Source organism: Haemaphysalis longicornis, unplaced genomic scaffold (assembly GCF_048455015.1).
Source record: "Haemaphysalis longicornis isolate Haplotype H1 unplaced genomic scaffold, Haemaphysalis longicornis Haplotype H1 scaffold_1, whole genome shotgun sequence".
NCBI lineage: Eukaryota > Metazoa > Arthropoda > Arachnida > Ixodida > Ixodidae > Haemaphysalis > Haemaphysalis longicornis.
Genome location: NW_027526203.1, coordinates 107,811,002 through 107,821,796, shown reverse-complemented (window position 1 = coordinate 107,821,796; position 10,795 = coordinate 107,811,002). Strand labels below are relative to the sequence as shown.

General features: G+C 45.4%; 1 long non-coding RNA gene across 1 annotated transcript; it reads right to left on the bottom strand.

The window, feature by feature from the left end:
• Window positions 1-822: 822 nt before the first annotated feature.
• On the bottom strand, window positions 823-10,527 carry LOC144165286 (uncharacterized). Its single transcript, XR_013321445.1, has 3 exons — window positions 10,480-10,527; window positions 5,102-5,169; window positions 823-973 (listed from the first exon to the last, which is right to left on the bottom strand). It is a non-coding gene; the product is annotated as an uncharacterized LOC144165286 (long non-coding RNA).
• Window positions 10,528-10,795: the final 268 nt, after the last annotated feature.

Sequence of the window (10,795 nt, the reverse complement as noted above, 5' to 3'; positions counted from 1 at the left end):
CAAATGTGATGCAGCATCACTTCATTTTTTCGTATGTTGTGCCTGTTAACCAAATTATTCCTTCATTCCTTCCTTCATCTCAACCGGCAACGGCACAGTTGACACAGTCCTACAAATCTAGTCTTTTGGTTGTATATTGTTTAGAACGTAAGTTATCTCTTGCTTATTATGTTTATATTCCAAAATAATAATGGATACTATGATTCAATGACAAAGGATGCAGTTTCTGGCGGGTTTCATCAAAATCAATACATTCGTTAGCAGATTTTGGGACATTATAAATTGTGTCTGGGTGTTGTATGGAGAAATATTACGTTTAAGAGTTTGAAAATTACACAACCAAGGAATGGGTGAAACTAACGCTGGCCTTTTAATCTTATGGACAGAACTCGGCTCTAGTTGCTCGCGCCGCCAGCAAGAACTTCCCCCGGAAAAGTTGCAGCAGTCGATGAAAATAATAATTTAGCGACACCAATGGTGCTAATCAGCTGACTTTGGCAATGTTTGTGAATGACCTGCAGAGAAAGTCGAATCCATTTTTTAACTTTCTGCGTTGGCTTAGACTGAAAAAACGCCAGACTTAGCAGAGCAAACGAGTAGTCTAGGAAAGTAACTAAAAGATGGCGCCATGTGATTATGTTGAGGTAGTTTTATTTTAATATTTCTAGCGCCTTCACAACCCCCAAGAGGGTCTGTATTTATTTTATCCCCTCTATAAAGGTGGTGCGAATCGAGATAACGAAGGAGAACCTGTTGTTTACAGCATTTAAAGCCCTGTTACTGGCAATTTCCATCAAACACAATCTCACTCGAAAGAGGCCTTCTTGAAATCCAAATCCCAGATTGGCCGCCGGTCGAACTGGCTCTCGTCACGGCACGCGTCGTACAAAACCTTGGCAACAATTGTGAGAGGCGCGGCGAACATGACGATTCCGTGAATGGTGTCGCTCCACACAACACCGCGAAGACCGCCCTTGATAAGAGGAAGAAAGAACACGAAACTATTAATTATTACGTATCTTGTCGATTTAGTCTCGTTATACATAACCTGATCACTTTTGTGCACACGCATCACACACTGATCCCACACCCCTGTTGAGCTTGCCTATAGAAAGCCCAACGGGTGTGCGTAGCTTTCAGTGTAGTTTGAAAGCCATAAATTGTCATGAGTATTCTGAGAACAGGCTGATTCATCTCTAGGATTTGTTCCTCAAGGTCGTCTCTCTTCTGTCTCCCCCATATATGCTTCAAGTACTGTCCTCTCGTCTATCCTTTTCTGAGAGCTGCTACGTATGGTGAGTGCGCCAAAGGTAAACAGCTTGCGAGAACGGTGAACCCAGTAATCCATTTGTCCATGCAAAATGAATTTTCTAAACTAACGAGCGGACCGTTTATTTGTCCACTATCATGCAAATTGGCTCGATTATATGGCAATTACATCAAAGGTTACAGTAGCTTTGTCATTGCGCTTGTTTTATTACTTGTTTTATTTATTAGCACTTCGAAGATGAACTCAGATTTATACCATCCAGTCGGCGCTGCATTGGTTATCGCCGCAGTGCTTTGTAAACAAACAAAACTCGTTTAAAGATTGAATATCCATTCACCCATGATTCAGTGCAATAGGAGAAAGTAGCGCCAGCAAATACAATGTTGTTCCCTTTATATCCTGAAAGGCTCCTCTGTTTATTTGTAACGCACTGCAGGACATATCTCCACTGCGTCAATGGGTCCCCCGTCTTGGACATAGATGTTTTGGTGATCGTGACCGCAACCTCCGCCATTTCATTTCAACAGGTCAAAGCCACTCGCTGCATGCCTGGTCCCTTGCATGAAAAGTGTAGGCTGAAGCGTCAGCTCCCTGTTTGTCCTTGTCTACATGCATTTTGAACAATTCTGGAATGTTTTTTAACGTTTTTTAAATATTTTTTAAACAATCATTTGCCTTTTCAATATTCTTTTAAGTTCCCAAATAGGTTTCATGTAGTAGGCGCAATATTGGAGGCTTCTAGCCATCCGGGACTACTACTCCTGCCCTTTTCAACGTTTAGTTAATGCTGAAACGTTTGGTTGAAGGCGAGAGGAGGTAATTTGTAACATTTTGTTAATGGCGAAACTGAAACAATGGCTCCAACTCTTGGTGTAGGTGTCTCTGGAAAGGACATTTTTTGCTCCAAAATTTCCGCGTCTAACCCCACAGTTGGGCAGCCTTCTGACTATTCCGAAGCAGCTAGATGCAGGCTCGATTACTTAGAACGTTTTGCGTGATCTGCCTAACAAAGGCATCTATTTCATTAACCAGTTCACGGGATTCTGGGTGTGGGATGGCCGATGGGTGAGGTGCGCTAGAGAGAGCACCAGCAGTCAAAGCTCTTTGCAGGTACGTACGACATGATATAAATGTAGCGCATCATGCCGATGAGAAGTCTCTGTAACCTTAGTGTAAAATCATGAAGATTCTTCGTGATAAAAACCGGCACGAGAGGCTCGTGGTCAGTTTCTAGGAGAAGTTGCTTGCCATCGAGACAGTCCTAAAATTTCTCGCATCCCTTCGCCTCTTTCTCAAACTGTGCGTACTGCTTTCAGTGTCTGCTAGATGTCGAGAAGGGTAAGCGAATACTGCGAAGTCGCTGTGGATTGCCGCTGACAAAGAGCGGCGCCAAGTCCGAAAGGTGAAGCATCTGCCGTGACTATTGTCTCTGTTGTGGGGTCGTAAACGGAGAGAACTGGTCTCTTAGGCAGACGCTTTTTCCTCTTGTTGAACGCTTCTTGTTGCGGCGCGCCCCAAACAAACTCCTGTTTTTTTTTTGCAGCAGCAGCAGCGTAAGAGGCTGCAGGTTGTCTGAGAGGTTTGGAACGAACCGAGCAATATATGCCGCAATAACAGTATGTTTTGCAGCGCTGTTCTGGTTGTGAGAGTTTTCATATCCGAAACAGCCGTGATCTTGAATTCACGAAGCCTGATGCACTGCTATACATTCTTGTGTCCCAGCTATTTCAGTTGTGCAACACAGAACGTGCCCTCACTGAGCGCGGCGCCGGCTGCCATGAGTCTCCGCAGAAATTAACGAAGAGACTCGTTGTGCTCCTTTTTTGTGTCTCCCCATAAAAATATTTCGTCTATGTGCCACATGACATGGCTCACACCTTGCCGCATGTAGCCATATGCCTCTAAAACAACTCTGGAGCAGACGACGTACCATTTGCGAGTCGGTGAAACCTAAACCTAAAACAAAACGTTATGAAAGTCGTAAACTCCTTGCTATCATCTGGGATATGAATCTCCCAAAATCCAGAGTTGCCGTCAAGCTTTCAGAACCCTTTCGCTCCAGAGGGAATCCCGAGTGTCTGTTCAATAGATGGGATCGACTGCCATTCTCGGAGAACAAAGCGGTTGAGCTCTGTGAACTCCTCAAGGCTTGGGCATGGCCACCCTCGCTGAACACGATTCGGTTGCCTGCTCGACTGAAGAGATAACTGCTATCTTCTCCATTCCTTGGTGTTCTTGTTTGGTCTTCTCATACAACGGAATCGGAACGCGCTGGGCCTCAGTGCAACACAAATGACTTGCACCGTCTTGAAGTCGAATGACTGCTATTTTCCCACTGTTCGGTATTTTTTGGCAGCCTTGAATCTTCTTTCTAGGCTTACTTGAGTGGGCGATGATGGTGTAGAACTTGTGTAAAATCTCAGCATCAAGGGTTTCCACGCGCAGTTTCTGTGGCTTCAATCCCATGTTGGCGTCGACGGCAATGATGCCGCTGATCAGATGGCGCGGATTGCGCTGTCGTCTGCACCTAGTGTTACAGTTTTGTGCGCCCAGCGGATCACCTTCAAAAGGGCAGTTGGCGACCATTTCAAGGCCTTGTGTGGTTCCCATCATCAACGTTGCGTCACAAATGGATACACAAGAGCGGGAGCCACTTCGCTGTACAACATCCGAACGGGCTCAGCGAAGACCGAACCTTGGCGAGTCGAGATGAGCTTCGTGTGATCACCTCTGAGCTCGTTATGTGCAGTGCTAGTGGATGTTTAACATACTTAATGTGCTGCCTAGAGCGTGCCGCAGAGCAGACGACACTCCTCTTAGCAATGAAAAGCTTGGTAACCCCACACACCGCTCTAGACCACATCGTCCTCCCATTGGGCCAACGTTTGGTCTATTCTTTTTTGGGGAGGCGGAACTGGTCGACTTGTGGTGAAGAGGCGATGTTATTAAGCAATTAGGAGGCACTCGGGCCGAACAATTGCTGGCGCATCTCGCCAGACTAAGAGCACCTTATCCAACAAAGCAAACGACCAAACTTGAACAGCTGCCATGGCGGTAGACGCTCCAGAGTACATCGCGCTCGAAAGAGCACCACCCGGAAAAACGTGTCTTTTTTAGCGATTGTTGGATCTTGTTACCTTTATCATGGCCATTTCGCCGTTCCGACGGTGTCTTTTTCTCTCGATTACTGTGACTCAGAAAGTTGGCAAGTCGCCCTTCTTTACCCTAAATATACGCTACTAGCGAGAACGTGATATGCTGCTTAGGTGTAATTAACGTGCTCATATTACTTCTCTAGGACTAGGTACACGTCTCAAACGCGCATTTATAAGTCGAAGACTGCTGAGTTCACTGAGTTCACCACTAGACGAACCACTGAGTTCACCGCAAGGCGATCAGAGCCACAGGATCGGACGTGTTGTAGTGGATGCGCGATCGACTCGTATTTCAGAGGCCCGGATTCAAAGCCCGGGTTAAAGCTAGAAAATTTTCTTCACTTTTGTTAATCATTGAGCCATTCGTCATATGTGGAACAATCCTGGCTCCCGCCGCCAGCGGATGTTTTGCGTAAGCGGGCATTTATGTCCTTGCAATAATGAGAGAAAATTAGATACAGAATGAAGTTGTGTGCGAGAAACCGGCCTCCGCGCAATACGTGTTTCCTTCAGGAAACGAACTTGTAATATTCGTAACCTCTGTACGGCCTAGAGTTTAACAGATTATGATAAGGCTTCCCGGCAACGCTCTGGCATAAAACAATTTCAGCCTGTGCGGCTTATCCCACCTCACATTTCCCACACGACCCCTATGATGTGTGATAGAAACACTTACTATCACTGTGTATGCCGTCCCCACGATACCAATCACGATGTTCCACACGATAAAGGGGGCTCCCACCACTGTAACAAAGGGCGGATAAGAAATCAATCATAAAATAGTTTCCTAATACGAATAATAAAAAGCCTGGCTTCAACCCTATTTCCCCGTTCTGTTCATGAACCAGTCATATTTTACTGTGTGTTGACCGATCTCTGCAGGTACCAGTCTTACTTTATTTTGTGTTGACCTATCTCTGCGGGCGCGCAACATGAAACGAAGTAATAAGTTTCCCAGTAAATAAATATTGAGGGCTGCTTTGCTTTTCTGTGTAACTTAGTTTATTGACTATTGATGTCATTGTTCGCTCAAAATGTGTCTACTTGTTCTCACGCATTTCGTTGTATTTTAGAGCAAACGACGTGAATTAACTTCCGCTAAAGAGTTCCATGTTACTTTTAAAGAGAGAACGGAAACAATGGCGGTATTTGTTTTCGAAAATTGAGTTTGTTTATCTAAAAAAAGTAGAGGGATATCTTTCGATCGCAGAGTAGTTTGCCATTACTGTCACAGCCTAATTTCTGAGAAGCCAAATTTTTCTGTCGCCCCACAATCACTATTATCTTGGTAGAGATGTGTAGTTACTCGAAAAGGCTGTTTGGACATACCTTTTTTCTACTGGTCATTTATTGCACACTCGGCCGTTCCTTTCACGTAGAAGAAAATCGGTCATCTACTTTTATCAACGTAAAGATTTGGGGAAGTTTGTGATGCGTGTTGAACTGTAGCACAGTAGGCAAGACGACGTAGTTAGAAGTTCCAACAAAGGCAACACTTGCAACTGATTTTCTTTTCTCCGAATACGCACCCTATAAACGAATACTAAAAAAAAGAAACCATTGAAACTACACGCAAACATCACAACTACCAGATATCATCACGTGCCCTAGTCATACAGTGGAGATCTTTCTCCGTGATTGTAGTCGAAGCCGCACTGTTCCATTCCTCCCCCGTCCCTCAATCTCGGAAGCCTCGATAATTTCTCCATTATGCTCGTCCACATTTTGGCCAAGTAGGCTGCAATTTTTATACCGTGGCTTGCCAGTACACGCGACAGTGTGGGTGGCGAGATGTTCATGCGCTTTCTATTTTACGTTATTGTAGTGACCCTGGATACGGTCCTCAAGACAACCCTGAGTTTGACTGATACACCTCTTTCTGCAAGTCGAGGAAAGGTTTTGCACCACTGTTTCTATGCCACAAAGGCTTTTGGTTGCTTTATTTGACGCAAATGTTTTCCCTTCCTCAAGCAGCAGTTCATGCTGCGGAGCGCCGGTAACTCCTTTAGGACCGAAAATACACTTGAATGCCTGCTCTCTCAGGTATATTGATTTATTGTCTGATACGGTATGTAGGTACATCATAAATGCCACTATTTCATATATTTGCCGTATGTTGTTGGTCTTCGGTTTTCTAGTCTCAGAAATTCTGTTTCTTGCCTTTAAAGTACCTTCTGCCACACAGGAAAGAAGCTGCCTGGGGAAGTCTAAACTGGTAACACGAATAGCCTCAGCTCTAAAAATGGCTTGAGCAGTGTGGCCCTTAGTGGCAGGATTTGTTAAACAATGCACGATATCCCAATTTTTACTAATTTTCAATGTTCCGGTGAGGATTACACCGCAACCGTGAACCGCTTGGATGATTTGCCAAACAGACAAAATTAACAGAAAAGTGTAGCTTAAGTTCCCGGAGCGTGATGTAATTACAAACCGCATTTTATGCACAGGCTTAAACAGTTTCACCATGTTTACAGTCCCCTAGAGACTGGTTGATCAGTACATGCCGCGGTACATTCAAGTATATTGACGAAATCATCCACATGCCGAAAAATTTTGAACACGCTGCTCTCCGAAAGCCACTAGACAATGGTGCGCGTGAATGTCAAATACCAAGTCACTGAGTACAGCAGCCATACACGATCCCATACAAATGTGTTATTTCTTTCCATGCCGCAAGCAATGACTTCAGATACATAAATAACAATTTGAGGCAGCCACCGACATTTATTTCTGCCGCGTTTTGAGACGGTACAGACCCAAACCTGCCCAAGCAGTCTTGCGTACAAGAAAATTTTGTTTCTTGGGCAAGGTGGCATTACAAATCATTGGTGCGTATTCAGAAAGCCACACGCACAATAATACGGCCGGAAGCAGAGCAAAGGGGCAAGACCATTAAGGTTGACTACGCTGCGAGCAGGTGAACGAAGTTGAAAAAAAGTAAAGAAAAAGGTTGCTTGGACCACTGCAGATTAGTCACGGGGATGGTGCACAAGCTGTTTCTCAAAGTAAACACGGCAGTACCATCGAGCGCATTCGCTGAACGCCTATTTAGCGTAGGCGCGGACGTTTTTACCAAGAAGCGAGGTAAAATGTCAGATGCCAACTTCGAAATTCAGCTGTTGCTAAAGTACAACAGCAGAGTGTGCTTCGGGTAACGGAGGAACTTGTTCACAGCAACTATCTGCACTTCGACATGTTGTGAATAAAATACATTCAAAGTTTCAATCTCGGCTGGTCTTAATTTCTTTGCTAATGAGGGAGGCCGGTTCTTGTGTTAAGTTCCGTGCCAACATGTTATAAATCATCTTCATATATACTTCCGCGTTTTTCCCTGTAACGATTCGGGTGAAACCCTAAAAAAGAGAGGGTAATTAAGTTAATTAAGGTAATTAAGGGTAATTAATGGCACTTACGCACATATCAAACGTCGAAACAGGAGACAGCAAATGTTTTAGTTCGTGAATGAAAATTAACGCAACAGGGACGTGCGTTGCTTTTTATCAGTAACGGTAACGGTAACGCGTTCCTTTTATTTTAAGGTGACGTAGGTCGGTAACGCGTTACTTTTATTTGCAAGTAACAAGTAACGTATTTAGATACTTTTTTTCGGTAACGCCTACAACACTGCCACGAACCCTCCCTCCTTATCAGCTGTAAGCTACTTTAGCTCGTGGGTATGAATCTAACAGCTAAGAGCAGGTGCGTGCTAAGAAGGATTCATTCAATGCGTGTTGAAGTCGGGCAAACACGTCCACAACTCAGAGGACGCAGCTTTCAATAGCCCCAGCAGGAACATGCCTAGACGATGTTTGTGAAGAAAATCCAGTCAGTTGTAAGACAGCGCTTCGGGCGTGCTTGTATCTTTCGTATTTTTCTTGATTGCTGTGCTGTTGTTCAACATACTCCAATCAAAAACGTGAACAGCATAAAAATACCGATTGCTTTCGTGAGCTCCGATTCAACTTCGGCGAAATGGAGCATCACTGCCTTGTGAGCATTGATGGTTTGTACACATTTCCTGCTCTTCTTAGTTTGTTTCTGAATGCATGAAAACTCGTAGGACACCTGACCACCATTTAATGGTTGGCAATGATAAAGCAGGAATGTCCAGCCTCGCTTCCCCTTCATGGTGTTGAAGGGCTTTGTAATCTTGCCGCATGAGACGCTTTGCTTTCCCATTCAGCTTAGCGCTTTGAGTGGCCTTCACCTATCTCCTACTCGTCGCACCACTAGTGATGCCTGGCGAAGCTTTTCAGCTTTTCAATAGCGAAGCTTTTCAGCTACAACTACACAATTCCTTTTCGAATACATTAAAAAATGCCTTGCTAAGCTGGACTGACTCACCACGCGTAGACGGCGTGTACGCAACCCTTTAATGTAAAAGTGAGGTTATCTGTTCCTTGGTTTCCTTTCTGTCTCGAACAGCATGATTGTTTTCCGCTAGCTGCTCCATGAAATCCTGGTGTCTTTTGTTCGAGCCTCACAGCTTGCTACTACCATGGTGATTTGCCGCTGTGCCCAGGGGATTCACGTAGGTTGCACCTGTTTTTACTGGTTCCTTGGAAGCATTTTTTGAAAGTTGAACCCCGTAAATTTGAATATAACTATGTCGCGAAGATCTGTAGCCGCATTGGAAGCCGCTTCGATTGCTCACCCTTGTAACTAGGGACGTAGCCGGCCGTGCCTGAAAGCTATATATACAAACTGGCTCAAAACTTATTTTCTTTTTCCCTCAGGAGTGCGGCTTAGGAAGGTATAAAACAGACTTCAGGCAGTTCTACGGCCCCAGGGACAAGTTTTCTTTTGTGCGGTGGACGACAGGCAGACAAGCGTGTTTTCTTTGAGTGCAACATGATGACATCGTCTGGGCGAGCTTAAATTTTACTTTGGTGGGCGTTTTTACAGAATTCAATTGGGTCACAAGAGATGGCATTGTCCTGTGAAGCATGCTGTCTATCTCCTTTTGTGTCTATTGTGTTCTCTCAGTTGGTTTCCCCTCACGTTGGGGAACCCCCTCCGCCGCCACCACACACACACACTTTCTGCCTAGATGAAAGATAGGCAGAAAGCAGGTTATACAGTAGGTGCCCTGCGACACAAGTTTGATGCAAAGCTCCCCAATACCCTTAAGCACAGAGGTCGCGTCCTACATAAGCCTCAATGAGACCCTTGTTGCAAGCTGTAGCAAGATTTTCCGTTCTGATCCTAATAGAGAAGAGTAACCACTTCATATCGAATTGCGCTGAGTATACTACGACGAATCGGACAACAACGCGACTGGAACGAAGGGCGAACTTCAACAGTTTATTGAAAAATTCCCCCCCCTTTTCCCCGAGGGGGAGAATGTGAAAGTGCGAATGCACGGTTGTCGGCCCGCTTGCGGCGCTTGCGCTCGGCCCCCGCAGCCCACCGCTTCGCCGCCTTCTCTTCCATCTCTTCCATCGGGTGTGTAGTATCACGTGTACACCACGCAGTTATCAAGCGGCTATAACGCCGCTGAGTCGCCAACGCACGCCGCTGACGACGTAGTTTGAATGCGTTAAAGATATAAGGCGCGTCACTAACGCTGATATCACGTCGCGTCCGTGGCTTGGTCGGTAGAGCGTCGCGCTGCGGCCGCAAAGTCCGCGGATCGAAACCTGGCGCCGGATGCTGTTTTTCTTTATAGAGGAGCACTGCGGACGCCAACGCCGCCGGCGGTGGATGGTTTGGGGTCGCTTATAAAGTGCATTCGCACTTAAAAGGCAACAAAAACGGGGGACACGTAAAGGATATATACGTATGGCCGCTACGCTCGCTTGCGCGGCAAAACAGTTGCACGCAGGCTGTTAGCAGCTGAAAATACTTCCTACAACTACAGTACGGGTCTTCTGGGTCTGTATACGTGGTCACCGTGTTGTACATCCTTCTCTATTGTACATCCTACAACAATGTATCTCTACTTATGCCTATAGTTCCTGCTCAAATAAAAAATGGACTGAACGCACCAGCGCTCTTTCCCAATCCGCTCTCGGCGGATATGCGTGTTCCAAACAGGACAAATAAACAGCTTACTTGTTGAGAGACAAATGGCACAGCTGAAGATTGCAAGCCCGCCTAACACCTCCTGAAAAAAAAAGGAAATTACATTGCCTCTAATTTGCTCAAGAGGACACAGGGTGCCATTCTGTACCTGTTCCTGCGGCTTTTGTCAGGTTTTTTTTTTTTTTTTTTGCGCAAAAGCAACACCAAGGCTACGATTCGTGCCGTAATGGAGATCTCCGGTTCAATTTCAACAATGTGGGCGTGTTTCAATTGCGCCGAAATCTCTACAGAAGGGCGTTTCTCTTTTTCGCCTCCATCAGAAATACGACTTCCGAAGCCGGGATCG